This window comes from Sminthopsis crassicaudata, chromosome 3, assembly GCF_048593235.1.
Source record: "Sminthopsis crassicaudata isolate SCR6 chromosome 3, ASM4859323v1, whole genome shotgun sequence".
Taxonomy (NCBI): domain Eukaryota; kingdom Metazoa; phylum Chordata; class Mammalia; order Dasyuromorphia; family Dasyuridae; genus Sminthopsis; species Sminthopsis crassicaudata.
The window spans coordinates 320,534,636-320,547,732 of record NC_133619.1 but is presented as its reverse complement, the minus strand read 5'-3'; the positions used below and the strand labels follow the sequence as shown (position 1 = coordinate 320,547,732).

The following is a 13,097-nucleotide window of genomic DNA, read 5'->3' as shown; positions in this document are numbered from 1 at the left end:
TGTTGCTTTAATGTTGGTAGGAGAATGGCAAAGTTGTTTCTTCTGCAAAAAAATGGCAAAGAAAAAAGAAGTCTTAATTTACTTTATAAAAAAAAGGAAGTTATTTTTTAAAATGAGTTACTTTAAAAAATATTATAGTACAAGTAGTATCAATATTGTATGCTGAGGTTCTCTATCCCTGAGGATACCTACTCTGTGTTTTTGTGTTTTATTTTTAAAGAGGTAAGAATGGAAATGTCTAACCCATCCTGGATTATGTCCTGTTTCCAATGAACTTAACTCTTTAAGACTCTTTAAAATCGAAATCAATTTAGAAATCATCTAGTTTAGGAATTTTCAAACTGGTGGACAGATTTCAGGTGACCTGTAAACTTAGATGTGAAAAAATGATATCTTTATTTTCATTAGCCTCTAAAAGAAATTTTGACATTCCTTTTTATCACTGTTGTTGATGATGATATTATTAATATTTTGAGACTAGATATCCATATCTCATCTGGGCTTGAAAGATACTGGCTCTTCAGTTCATGGAACCTATTCAAAAATTGACCATATATTAGGACATAAAGATCTCAAAATTAAATGCAGGAAGGCAGAAGTAGTAAATGCCTTCTTCTCAGATCACAATGCAATAAAAACTACATTCAATAATAAGTTAGGGGTAAATAGACCAAAAAGTAATTGGAAACTGAATAATATCATCTTAAAGAGTGACTGGGTGAAACAGTAAATTATAGAAACAATAATTTCACCCAAGATTATGACAACGATGAGACATCCTACCAAAATTTGTAGGATGCAGCTAAAGCGGTAATAAGGGAAAATTTTATATCTTTAGAGGCTTATTTGAACAAACTAGAGAAAGAGAAGATTAATGAATTGGGCCTGCAACTTAAAAAGCTAGAAAAAGACCAAATTAAAAACCCCCAACCAAAAACTAAACTTGAAATACTAAAATTAAAAGGAGAAATCAATAATATTAAAAGTAAAAAAATATTGAATTAATAAATAAAACCAAGAGTTGGTTTTATGAAAAAGCCAATAAAATAGATAAACCTTTGGTAAATCTGATCAGAAAAAAGAAAGAGGAAAATCAAATTGTTCATCTTACAAATGAAAAGGGAGATCTTTTCACCAATGAAGAGGAAATAAGAGAAATAATGAGTTACTTTGCCCAACTTTATGCCAATAAATTTGATAACTTAAGTGAAATGGATGATATAGGCTTCCTCAATTAACAGAGAAGGAGATAAATTGCTTAAATAGTCCCATTTCAGAAAAAAGAAATAGAACAAGCTATTAATCAACTCCCCAGGAAAAAATCCCCAGGACCAGATGGATTTACATGTGAATTCTACCAAACATTTAAAGAACAATTAGCCCCAATGCTATATAAACTATTTGAAAAAATAGGGGATGAAGGAGTCCTACAAAACTCCTCTTATGACACAGACATGGTACTGATTACCTAAACCAGGTCGATTGAAAACTGAGAAAGAAAACTATAGACCAATTTCCTTAATGAATATTGATGCTAAAATCTTAAATAAGATATTAGCAAAAAGATTTCAGAAAACCATCCCCAGGATAATACACTATGATCAAGTGGATTTATACCAGGAATACAGGGCTGGTTTAATATTAGGAAAACTATTAGTATAATTGACCATATTAATAATCAAATTAATAAAAACCATATGATCATCTCAATAGATGCAGAAAAAGTATTTGATAAAATCCAACATCCATTCCTACTAAAAATGCTTGAGAGTATAGGAATAAATGGACTATTCCTTCGAATATCAGGAGCACATATTTGAGACCGTCAGTAAGCATAATATGTAATGGAGATAAACTGGAACCTTTCCCAGTAAGATCAGGGAGTGAAACAAAGTTGCCCACTATCACCATTACTATTCAATATTGTATTAGAAATGCTAGCCTTGGCAATAAGAGTTGAGAAAGAGATTAAAGGAATAAGAGTAGGTAATGAGGAAATCAAACTGTCACTCTTTGCAGATGATATGATGGTATACTTAGAAAACCCCAGAGATTCTAATAAAAAGTTATTAGAAATAATTCACAACTTTAGCAAAGCTTCTGGATACAAAATAAATCCACATAAGTCCTCAGCATTTTTATACATCACCAACAAAATGCAACAGCAAGAGATACAAAGAGAAATTCCATTCCAAACAAATGTCGAGAGTATAAAATATTTGGGAATCCATCTACCAAAGAAAAGTCAGGAATTATATGAGCAAAATTACAAAACACTTGCCACAAAAATAAAGTCAGATTTAAATAATTGGAAAGACATCTACCTGTGGATAGGCCAAGCGAATATAATAAAGATGACAATACTCCCCAAACTAATCTATTTATTTAGTGCTATACCAATCAGACTCCCAAGAAACTATTTTAATGACCTAGAAAAAATAACAACAAAATTCATATGGAAGAATAAAAGGTCGAGAATTTCAAGGGAATTAATGAAAAAAAAGTCAGATGAAGGTGGTCTAGGTGTACCTCATCTAAAGCTATATTATATAGCAGCAGTCACCAAAACCATTTGGTATTGGCTAAGAAATAAACCAATCAATCAGTGGAACAGATTAGGTACAAAGGACAAAAAAGGGTAGAACTATAACAATCTAGTGTTTGACAAACCCAAAGATACCAACATTTGGGATGAAAATTCATTATTTGGAAAAAAATGTTGGGAAAACTGGAAATTAGTATGGCAGAAATTAGATATGGATCCACACTTAACACCATATACCAAGATAAGATCAAAATGGGTCCATGATCAATGATGGACAGAAACAACTACACCCAGAGAAGGAACACTGGGAATTGAATGTAAACTGTTAGCACTACTGTCTATCTACCCAGGTTACTTATACCTTCAGAATCCAATACTTAACATGCAACAAGAAAATTGCATTTACACACATATATTGTATCTAGGTTATAGTGTAACACATGTAAAATGTATGGAATTGCCTGTCATCTATGGGAAGGAGTAGCGGGAGGGAGGGGAAAATTTGGAAAAATGAATACAAGGGATAATGTTATAAAAAAATTACTCATGCATATATACTGTCAAAAAATTTTATAATTATAAAATTAATAAAAAAAAAAAAAAAGAAAAGAAAGAAAGGTACCGGCTCTTAATGGGTTTACCATTGATCTGTATGAAAGCTTCCCTGCTCAATTTTTCCATTGTGGGATATTTCACTCTTAGGGACTAACCAGATTCATGCTGAACTTAGCATAGTCACCCATTTATCTTTCACCCTGCTATAATTCAGCATCCCTCAAGTCATGCAGTCTTCCAACTGCATCTTTACCCATTAGCAAAGATTATGGACATGTGACAACACATCTGACCCATTCATTTAAATTATTTTAAAAAAATTATTCCTAAAATTAGAACTTCAAAAGGATCCATGAAAGTTTAAAAAAGGGTCCACTGATATAATATAACTCTTTTGAGATTTTGGCTTTGATTGAGACCAAATATCCCATATCATATATGTGACAGAGCCTGTCCTAGAATTTGGCTTTCCTGACTTTTAAGCCAATTCTTTTTCTACTTTAGCAAGCTATCTTCTTGCAGTTCACATTTATTATATCTTTCTTTTAATAAAGTAATTTCCATAATGTTAATTTACCTTCAGATGATTAAGTACTATTAATCAGGACATAACTGATAGGTCCTGTCAGTTTTATTAGTTAGGACTGATATGCTGGGGAATGTACTTTAAAAAAAAATCTTAGAGCTACTTCTTCTTCAGTCACATTTTTATTTGACTGGTTCTCTGTATTTTTCTTATTTTTAAACAAATTTTCTTTCCTTGCCAGCTTTCAAACTTATAAGTTTGGTACCTGAAAACTGAAAAACATGTTTTGGTTTTGAGTTTTCTAATGGACTTGTTCCTTTAACAGAAATTTATTTAAGTAGGTCATATTATAGTATTCTTGGATATTTTTTAAAAGCCTTTTTATCAGATTAGGAGGAGTCTGTTTTTTATTCCCACTTTAGTCATTTTGAGCTGGTCCTTGTAAATTGTTAGTTTCATGAAAACTGTTGATTAAGTCAAAATACCAACTTTTTTATTTGTTTTGGTTCTTCTTGGCTAATGCAAAGGGGGGAAAACATTTACCTTTTTTCAGTTATGGTAATTATATACTCTGTTTTTCATTTATGCAAAACTTCATTTGTATGGGGTTTTTTGTTTCTTTTCTCTCCTTGTTTTTGCATTTTCCAAACATCTGTACCATGGCTGATGGCGAGAGCAGCAGAGGCTGGCATTTTTCCCCCACGTTGTGAGAGAAAGCGAATTGGCTGGAATGAAACCTTGCTTTCCATATGGTCAGCTTGAAATGCAGCATTGAAAAGGTATCGTTTTATTTTCTTTCCTGAAACCAGAGGTGAAAACCACAAGCAAATAGAAATATTGGTGCCAAACCACCTGTTGATTTGCAGGGGGGGGGGAGGGAAGAAGTCCTTGGCAGCACATTTTTCAAATTATCTAGTTGAAAAGGCTAAATAAATGAATATTTGTGTTTCCTAGCATCTATCTGTACACAAATATCAGCTATATAAGTTGATACATTAGCCCCGTATCTTAGAAGACCCTTCTTTAGTTAATAAGAGACACTCAGTACAAAACGAAGGTTCGATTTACTCCTTTCACAAAGCTGTCATCAGATAAATTTACATAAAAACATCCTGGCTCCTACAAAATTGAGAATTTTGTGATGTGATATACATTAAGCAGATAAAACATTGTGATTACATGTGGCTCAGTTTTAGCTAAGAAGAAACTCAGAAAATTTATCAATTCAGTAAAAGAATGGGTCAAATCACTCATATTTACAAAATTAAAAAATCAATAGAAAAATGCTAGCTTCATTCACAGATCTACTTTTAATACACCTTTCTATGACACTGGGCAGGTTATTTTCTTAGTAACTTCATCTATGTCTGTAAATCTAGGTTGGGGGTCTGGGGGAACCAAACCTGTAAACTCATTGCTTTATGGAACTCCTGATATGTAAATTGATTTGTAATGATATGTAAAGGTACAAGGTACCTCTACCTTGTAGATCAACTACTCTTATAATTTATAGTTTTAAGAAGGTGCCTGATTCACTGAAAGGTTAAAGGACTTGTCTCTAAGCTCATAGATAAGTATATTCCCAAATCACTGGATTTGATCCCAGTGATTGCTTCATTTTACTACTCCCAAGGCTCAATCTGTGTCCATACCTGCTGCCTCTCTGTATCATTAAGGTTCACACAACCAAAGCTACAATATTCAGTGATTTTTGAATGTCCAGGAATGGGGTAGGGGGTAGAGGAGTACAGAGAAAGGAAGAAGTTTGATCTGATTCTTTTGGCAGATAACAAAAAACTATTGACATTAAATTAATCACTTGCAAAATGATTATGTGGGAATTAGGACAATTAGAAGCAAAAGAAAGGACAAACTTTATTAACACTTAATTCAAGCCAGCCAGATACAAAAATGATCATGCAGACTTCTGCAATATTTTGATAGGACAATTATAAAATGATCTGAGGTTATTTAGGGAGAAAATTATGAATAGCATTGATTTGCAATACCATATTTTATTGCTGTTTGTAGTTCCTACTTTTCCTTGCCTATGAAGTTTTTTGAATTGAGTTCTAATTTGTAAATTCCTTCTATCATCTGAACTCAATTATTTACAATCTTGATTATGTGTGTATATAGCATTAGGATACAGATTTTACTTCATCTGCTTCAGTGAGTTTGAGTATTATGGAATATTTGGTTTTGTCAGGTGGACCTTCAGCTCTAAGCAATGCTTCTTTAGAGAAGAATGGGTTATCTTGGGGCAGAAGTATGCACGCTATTGATATGCATTCATGTGGTGAGAATGGATATGCTAGTGTAGAATTATGTCAAGGGACCAATTCTTTGTCAGTAGGAATGATATTTCATGTGCTTTGAAACAATAATGAAATGTAAGTTTGCAATACTATCAGAATGGAACAAAGCAGTGTCAGATTTAAGATTTACAAAGCCTGTTATAATTTCCCAATGTTGTATCCATTAGGTTACCCTCCCTTGAAATTGTGTGACTTGGTGTGCACAGAAATAACTTATGGTCTTTACTTTCTAATGTAAGAGAACAAAGTTAAACTTAATCAAGATACATTGACTTTTTAAAATGTGACCAGGACAACTAAAGTGATTAATTATGCGTAAATAAGTGCTGCATTTCCTTAGATTACTGACCATCCTGGAACAACTGATGATCCAAGTAAAGAAGCTTAGCCAGTTGTTAATTTCCAGGAAATTCCTTATGTCTGGGCCATTATTGCAACCCTGAACTCAACTGTTGATTACCACTTAGAGCTGTATGTTTTAAGAGGTGATGTTACTAAATTTTGTTCCAGTTTCAGTAAGCTGGACTCATGATTACTTGATTATTACTTCACATGACTTAAAAGTAGCTAAGGACTAAGTCCTCTTCTTCCTCCCCGCCTCCCCACCCCCACTCCAAAGACTTGAATTAGAATTTAGCTTCAAAATACTGCTTCGTATAGGAAGTTTTAAAACCTTAGAGAATGTATTTTTGGTTGGCCTAAAACTTATATAAATAAACTGATTTGAATTAATTACTATGAAAGCTTACAACTTCATTATTTGAGCTAATTTTGGAAATGTGAACTTGGGGAGAGTGGAAAGACATTTCACTCCACAGATGCCAGCCACTATTTCCATTTCTGTAGTTTTTGTTAGTTTGGTTTGGTTTGGTTTTTTGAAGGGGCAAGTTATTACCAGACTGAGAGATCAAGAGAATTCTTTATAGTTTACTTGATTTTAGCAAAGCATTTAATAAAATTGCTAATGCTATTCTTGGTAAAGATGGAAAAATATGGGCTATCATTGGTGTTAACATTTTCCAATTATATTCTAGGTTTAATTTAATCTTAATTTTCAATTTAAATTTGGACCACACTCAGGAGTTCAGGAAAGCAAGAGCCACAAGTTTGAAACCTTTGAATTGATAGGACAGAGCTCTTTGAACAGTAGGACACAAAGAGAACAATGTGAGCTTAGAAGGGAATCTCTGATGAGGTATCATAACTCTGGGTTCTGTATTTGGTCTTATAATGCCTTGGCAAAAGATCTACATGATTTATCTTTCATATTTACATATGGCAAAAATCTTGGATTGACAACTAATATACTGGGTGATAGAGATATAAGCCAAAAAAAAAAAAAAAAAAAGATTTCACCAAGGTAGAATGTCAGGTGAAATATAATAATATCCAATTTAATAAGATAATATTACATCTTATACTTGAGTTTAAAAAATAAATTTTATACACATAAAATGGAAGAGGTATGGCTAGACCACCCAGTTCATCTGAAAAGTATTAGAAATTTTAATTAACTTCCAGCTTAATATGATTCACCAATGTTCAAAGACAGTCCAGAAAATAATGCATGTTGGGATGCATTAATAAATAGAGTGTTTCGAGCAAGAAGAGTGATGATATGGTTTTCTGCAGCCTGCTCTGATCAGAATACGTCTAGAGTATTATGTGAAGTTCTGAGGACTATATTTTAGGAAGGAAATTGGCAAACTGGATTATACTCAGGTAGGGGCAGCTAGTATGGCAAAGTGTTTCAAGGCCATACCATTTGAGGATCCAATGGAAGTAGGGGTGTTTGATGTTATGTAGAGAAGATCTGGGAAGGGAGATTTGCAGGGGTGGGTAAGAGGAGGAACAAAACATGTTCCTGGAAAAATGGCTTAGCCTCATTCTTCTTGATCGGAGAATATTACTGGGAGCAGTGCTGGAAATTGCAAGATGAAAACTTAGGTGGAGCCCTAACAATCAGAACTCTCCAGAGTGAAATAGGCTGTTTTAGAGGTTTGTGAAGTAATAGTCACTGGAAATCTTCAAGCAAACACTTGATGAACACTTCCTGGATGTTGTAAAAGCAATTCTTGCTCAGCTTAAGGTTTACCTTCCCCCTCACATCTCTTTGGGATAAGTAGTGAAAGTACCATCATTCCCATTTTACAAATAAGGCAATGGAAGCACAAGGTAGTGACCTAACTTGCCATGAGTCAGTGAAAGTAATGTTTGAGTCAAGACTTCAACTTCTTTTTTTCTAAGATTAGTCTGGTTTTTCAGAGAGTAGAATTAATTAGTGGTGCTGAAGGATGTAATTCTAAGGGCAAGAACTTTACTATATGTCCAAAAATTACACTGGATGGTGATGCAGGATCTATCTTTTTATCTCCAGTCCATAGTACACGTGTCTGTTAAGAATAGAGGATGATCCTTATGGACAAATAACTATTAAATTAGGGATGATGAATTGAAAAAAAGAGAGAAATCCTTTAAGAACATGAGGAAAGAGACAGTTTTCAGATGGGGAAGGGCAAAGATGGGGTGACTCCTAAGTTGGATCTTCATGTAAAGGAAAGACTCCAGAGGTAGAGGACAGAGGGAGGCCAATTATAGAATCAGAGATTATGTTAACAAATACATGGAGTAAAGAGGATAGAAATATAAGTTGCACACATAGTATATATGCCCTTGGGCATTGGGGATAACAGTTTCTGTTGGGTATATTTGGCTTCTAAACTGACAAGGAATTGGATATAAAAAGTCCTTTCAGTTTCTCAGCTGGCACTTGTGCACTTTTCAGCCTAGGCAATCATTCTGATGGGTGCTCTCTTGCACAATCTTCTGCTAATATAATGTACAACATGCATTCTCTTCTTCCAGGGTTCCTGTTTCATCCCTACCTTAACAATGTAGAGCAAAGAGCACTGGTTTGGAATCCAAAGACCTGGATTTCAATACTCTTTCAGATGCTGAGTATCTTAGATGAATCACTTGATTTCCTCTTCAAAAAAAAAAAAAAAAAAAAAAGAGGATAATAATACTTGCATCAACTACCTTACAAAGTTATTGTGAGGAGAATACTTTGTAAACCTTAAAGCATAAAGTAAATGTGTTATTGCTACTATTATTATTACTGTCATGGCAAAAATAGAAATCTGCAATAGTTTTTCTATACTGAAGGTATAAAATTCCTTGTGACTAGTTCCATTCCAAATAAAAGGAGATAAATTTCTGTTTTATTCTTAAATTAGAGTGATTCTTATCCCAGCTATTTTCAGCAGTTAATCAATTATTAAACAAATTTTTGAATAATGGTTCCTGGCAAATTTGACCACTCTCCAGCTATAATTCTTGTCCTTGATATCTTCTTCATCTTTGTTCGTGCCAACTTCTGTTCCTGGTTTGGACTATTCCATTCTTATTGATCCACATTGAAGTCTGTTTCTTCTTGTTTTCTTCCCATTCTTTAAGACCCATTTTTTATGCTGCCATCTATATATAGTCTTCCCTGACAAACTTAAAAGTAATTTTCTGTGACATTTTGCCTAGGCTATTCTTCATAATTTTTTTCTTTATTACCAATAGTGTTATATATATATTTGTATGTGTGTGTGTGTGTGTGTGTATGTGTGTGTGTATACTTACCATACACTCTCTTAAATGGAGGGATATAAATATAGATCTCTTCGTTTAAGAGAATATCAGCTCCTCTTTTATGCCATTCTAATTTTAGTGTTATGTGGTACTCTAACATACAGAAATTCAAGGTAAGATCCATGACATTATATTCCTAGTAACTGGCACAATACCCTGCACATAATATGGATTCAACAAACATTTGTTAAATCTAATTGAAGACCTATGTTTCAAGCACCATGTTAAGCTCCATGTATATTTGCAAAAGGAATTTGAAGCATGGTTCTTATCTCAAAGAACATACAGGATATAGTTGCAGAGACAAGATATATAACAAAGAAATAGTACAATATAATATTAAGAGTATATAATCAATGATAATTCTATGATACCAACTACATGTATCTCAGAAATTCAGTTAGCACTAGAGTAATCAGGGTAAGCTTAATGGAGAAAGTGAGATTTTAACTAGGTTTGAGAAGATGTGGAGGAGTTATGAAAGAGCAAAAACATATACATAACTGTGTATGTGGTGTGTTTAGTAAATGGTGAATAGCAAATGGATTTATCCTGAGGTAGCAAAGCATACAACAATAGAGATAAGCGATAGGTGTTCAGTAAAAACACAGAGACAAAAAAGAAAAATCCCTAAATGAAAATTCTTTTTATTTTAATAGTATTTTATTTTCCCCAATACATGCAAAGATAGTTTTCAACATTCACTTTTGCAAAACCTTCCAAATGTTTCACCCTCTCCTCTTCCTTCCCCACTCTTAAAGACAAGTGATCCAATATAAGTTAAACATGTGCAATTCTTCTAAACATATTTCCATATCTGTCATATTGCGCGCGCGCACACACACACACACACACACACACACACACACACACACAAAATCAGATCAAAAGAGGAAAAAATTAGAAATGAAAACAAAAACAAAACAAAACAGGGAAACAAATAACAACAAAAAAATGGTGAAAATATTTGCTTTGATCTACGGTCAGTCTCCATAAGTTCTCTCTCTGGATACAGATGGTATTTTTCATCATGAGTCTTTTGGAATTGCCTTGAATCACTTCTTTGTTGAAAAGGGCCAACTCCATCACAGTTGTTCATCACATAATTTTATCATTGTCGTATACAATATTCTCTTGATTTTGCTCACTTCTCTTAGCATCAGCTCATGTAAGTCTTTCCAGATTTTTCTGAAATCAGCCTGAATAGCAGTAATTCTAAAAAAAATTACTCTAAAACTTGATTGTAAGATTATAGCTAAGAAAGGGAATAATTCCCTAAAATGGACAAGGAAATAAATTAGGAAAAATAAGTTAACTCCCAGCTTACCAAGATTCCAAAACATTTGAGAGTGGGTTGTCATTTTCCCCATCTGCTGGTGACAGTAATCTGTGCCACAACCCCATGAAAAATGTTAATGATTAAATGAGTTTGATCCATCTCCAAACAAGAAAGCATTCTGTCTTGGCCATTTTAAGTTGCTGTTGTCCAAAATCTGCTGTCTTTTAACTTGACAGCCTCTTTAAAACACTATACCCTCAGTTTGAAGTTTATGGACAATTTGTTTTTACTAAATAATATGTAATCCAAGTATATAGGTATGTAACCTGCCCTCCTGGCAGTTACAATTACTAGTCTGTCCTAGGCCCACCCAACAGAGTACCCTTTGACCACTGAGTTTTGCAGTGTCAACTCTACCCGGCTCGCCTCCTCTGAGGCCTTCAAAGATCTCTGGCCACAATCTCTTGAATCTATAGTTTAATAACCGGTAGCGCACTCAAGAACAGCCACGTGTAATCTTAAAAGCCTTTATTATACCTACTCACATAATGTCCTGACTGATGCCCTGACTTGTTGGTTCCTGAGTGAACACCTGGTCAGAAGACCCACGTGTTCACTACCAAAATCCTTACCTCTTTCGGCTACCCATCTCGGCTTGGCCACCCAGGCTAGGGAGCCAGGGTGAAGAGTGCCAGGTTAAAGAGAGCTATTGCTGCCTGCAGTGGGCTTATAAAGGGCCTGTGAGGTCACACACACAGCTAATCAGCGAGAGAGTCACCCATTACGAAGCTATCTCAACGTGGCCAAGATCCCACCTACAAGGCAGTCCTAATATCCACAGAAATTCCGGGCCTCAATCTCCCAATGCGCTGTGGCGCTGCCCATTTAAAGGGCTCTTACAATTCCCTTCTCTTGTTTTGCGGGAACTGCATCCTTACATAGGTACACCAGTTTCATAGCTTGATGAAACTAAATATATTAACATGATTCTTACTGGTTCAGACTCCTGAGAGACCAACATACTGATTCTTTCACTCCCAACTTTGGAAGCATAAGTATTTCTTTTCAAATTTGCTCTTAGTTCTAAATTGAAAGCTATTTTTTTTTAAATTTAAAACATAAATACAAAATTAAAAAAAACAACAACAATTGCCATGTGCATAGCAGAACATGAGAGAATTCAAAATATAGTCCAGTAAATTTCCATTTCAAGAAAGCATATATAATAATACTACATACTCTGTTCAGAACTGTCCATCTTTTTTTTTTTTTTTTTTGCTTTTTTTGTAGGTTTTCTTTTGTTCTCTGCTGTGCTTTATTTATTTTTTTACTTTATTCTTCCCCTCTTTCTCCCCTGCCTTCCCCCAAGAAGGCTATAATTAAGTGTTAATACACACATACACATACAAATATACACATTCATATACACAGAGATTACATAACATAGAGACCTGTAATCATACACATATATACACATATACCTTCATATGCATGTTTTTGAGACTGTTCTATGCTTGTTTGTCCTTTGTTTCTCTGAAGGTGAATAACATCATCCTTCAAAAAGTTCAACTCTTTCCATATTTTTCTAAATCCACCAGCTCATCATTTGATACATCACAGCAATATTCCAACTTTATACTGTCTAGTTATTTTAAATAGTCTAAAATAATATTGATTAATATAGCTGATATTTAGTATAGTTTTTCTATTTTTTTTCTCTTTTGATTAAATCTATTTTAGCTTTAACTATGCCTCAAATTGTTACTACCCCTGCTTTTTTTCTAACCTGATAAATTCTACTCCTGATCTTTATTATGATGTTAATGTGTTTTGTTTTCTATTCCTTCTGACTCCTCCTTTCTGTTACTTTGCCCTTCTATTATTTAATCAACCCCACCCCACCCTGTCCTTCAGTATCCCAACCTCATCCTCTCCCTCAACCCTTTTCCTTTGCTCTCTTGTTTCTGAATTTAGAAGACTTTTATAGTCTTCCAATATATGTGTTGTTCCTTTCTTATCCCATTCCCTCTAATCTACACACTCTTTTATACCCTTATTCTATTCCCTTACTCTCTTATTTCTTCATATATTAAAAAAAAAGATTTTTATTCCATTCTAAATGTGTATATTCTCTCTTTAACCCAGATCTGATGTGAGTAGGGTTCCCTCTAAAAATCTCTCCCTTTTCCTCCCCCTTCTCCCTATCTCCTTACCCTCTTATTTCTCCCTGAATTT

General features: G+C 34.0%; 1 protein-coding gene across 46 annotated transcripts in view; it reads left to right on the top strand.

The window, feature by feature from the left end:
- ZBTB20 (zinc finger and BTB domain containing 20) overlaps positions 1-13,097 on the top strand; it is a 1,031,727-nt gene that overhangs the window by 711,667 nt on the left and 306,963 nt on the right. For 39 of the 46 annotated variants that reach the window (XR_012488076.1, XM_074301247.1, XM_074301259.1 and 36 more), the window contains one exon: positions 4,306-4,405. The exons of the other annotated variants lie outside the window; for them this stretch is intronic. The gene's annotated coding sequence lies outside the window, so the exon portion shown is untranslated. The remainder of the gene's footprint in view (positions 1-4,305; positions 4,406-13,097) is intronic. 46 annotated transcript variants of the gene reach the window in all.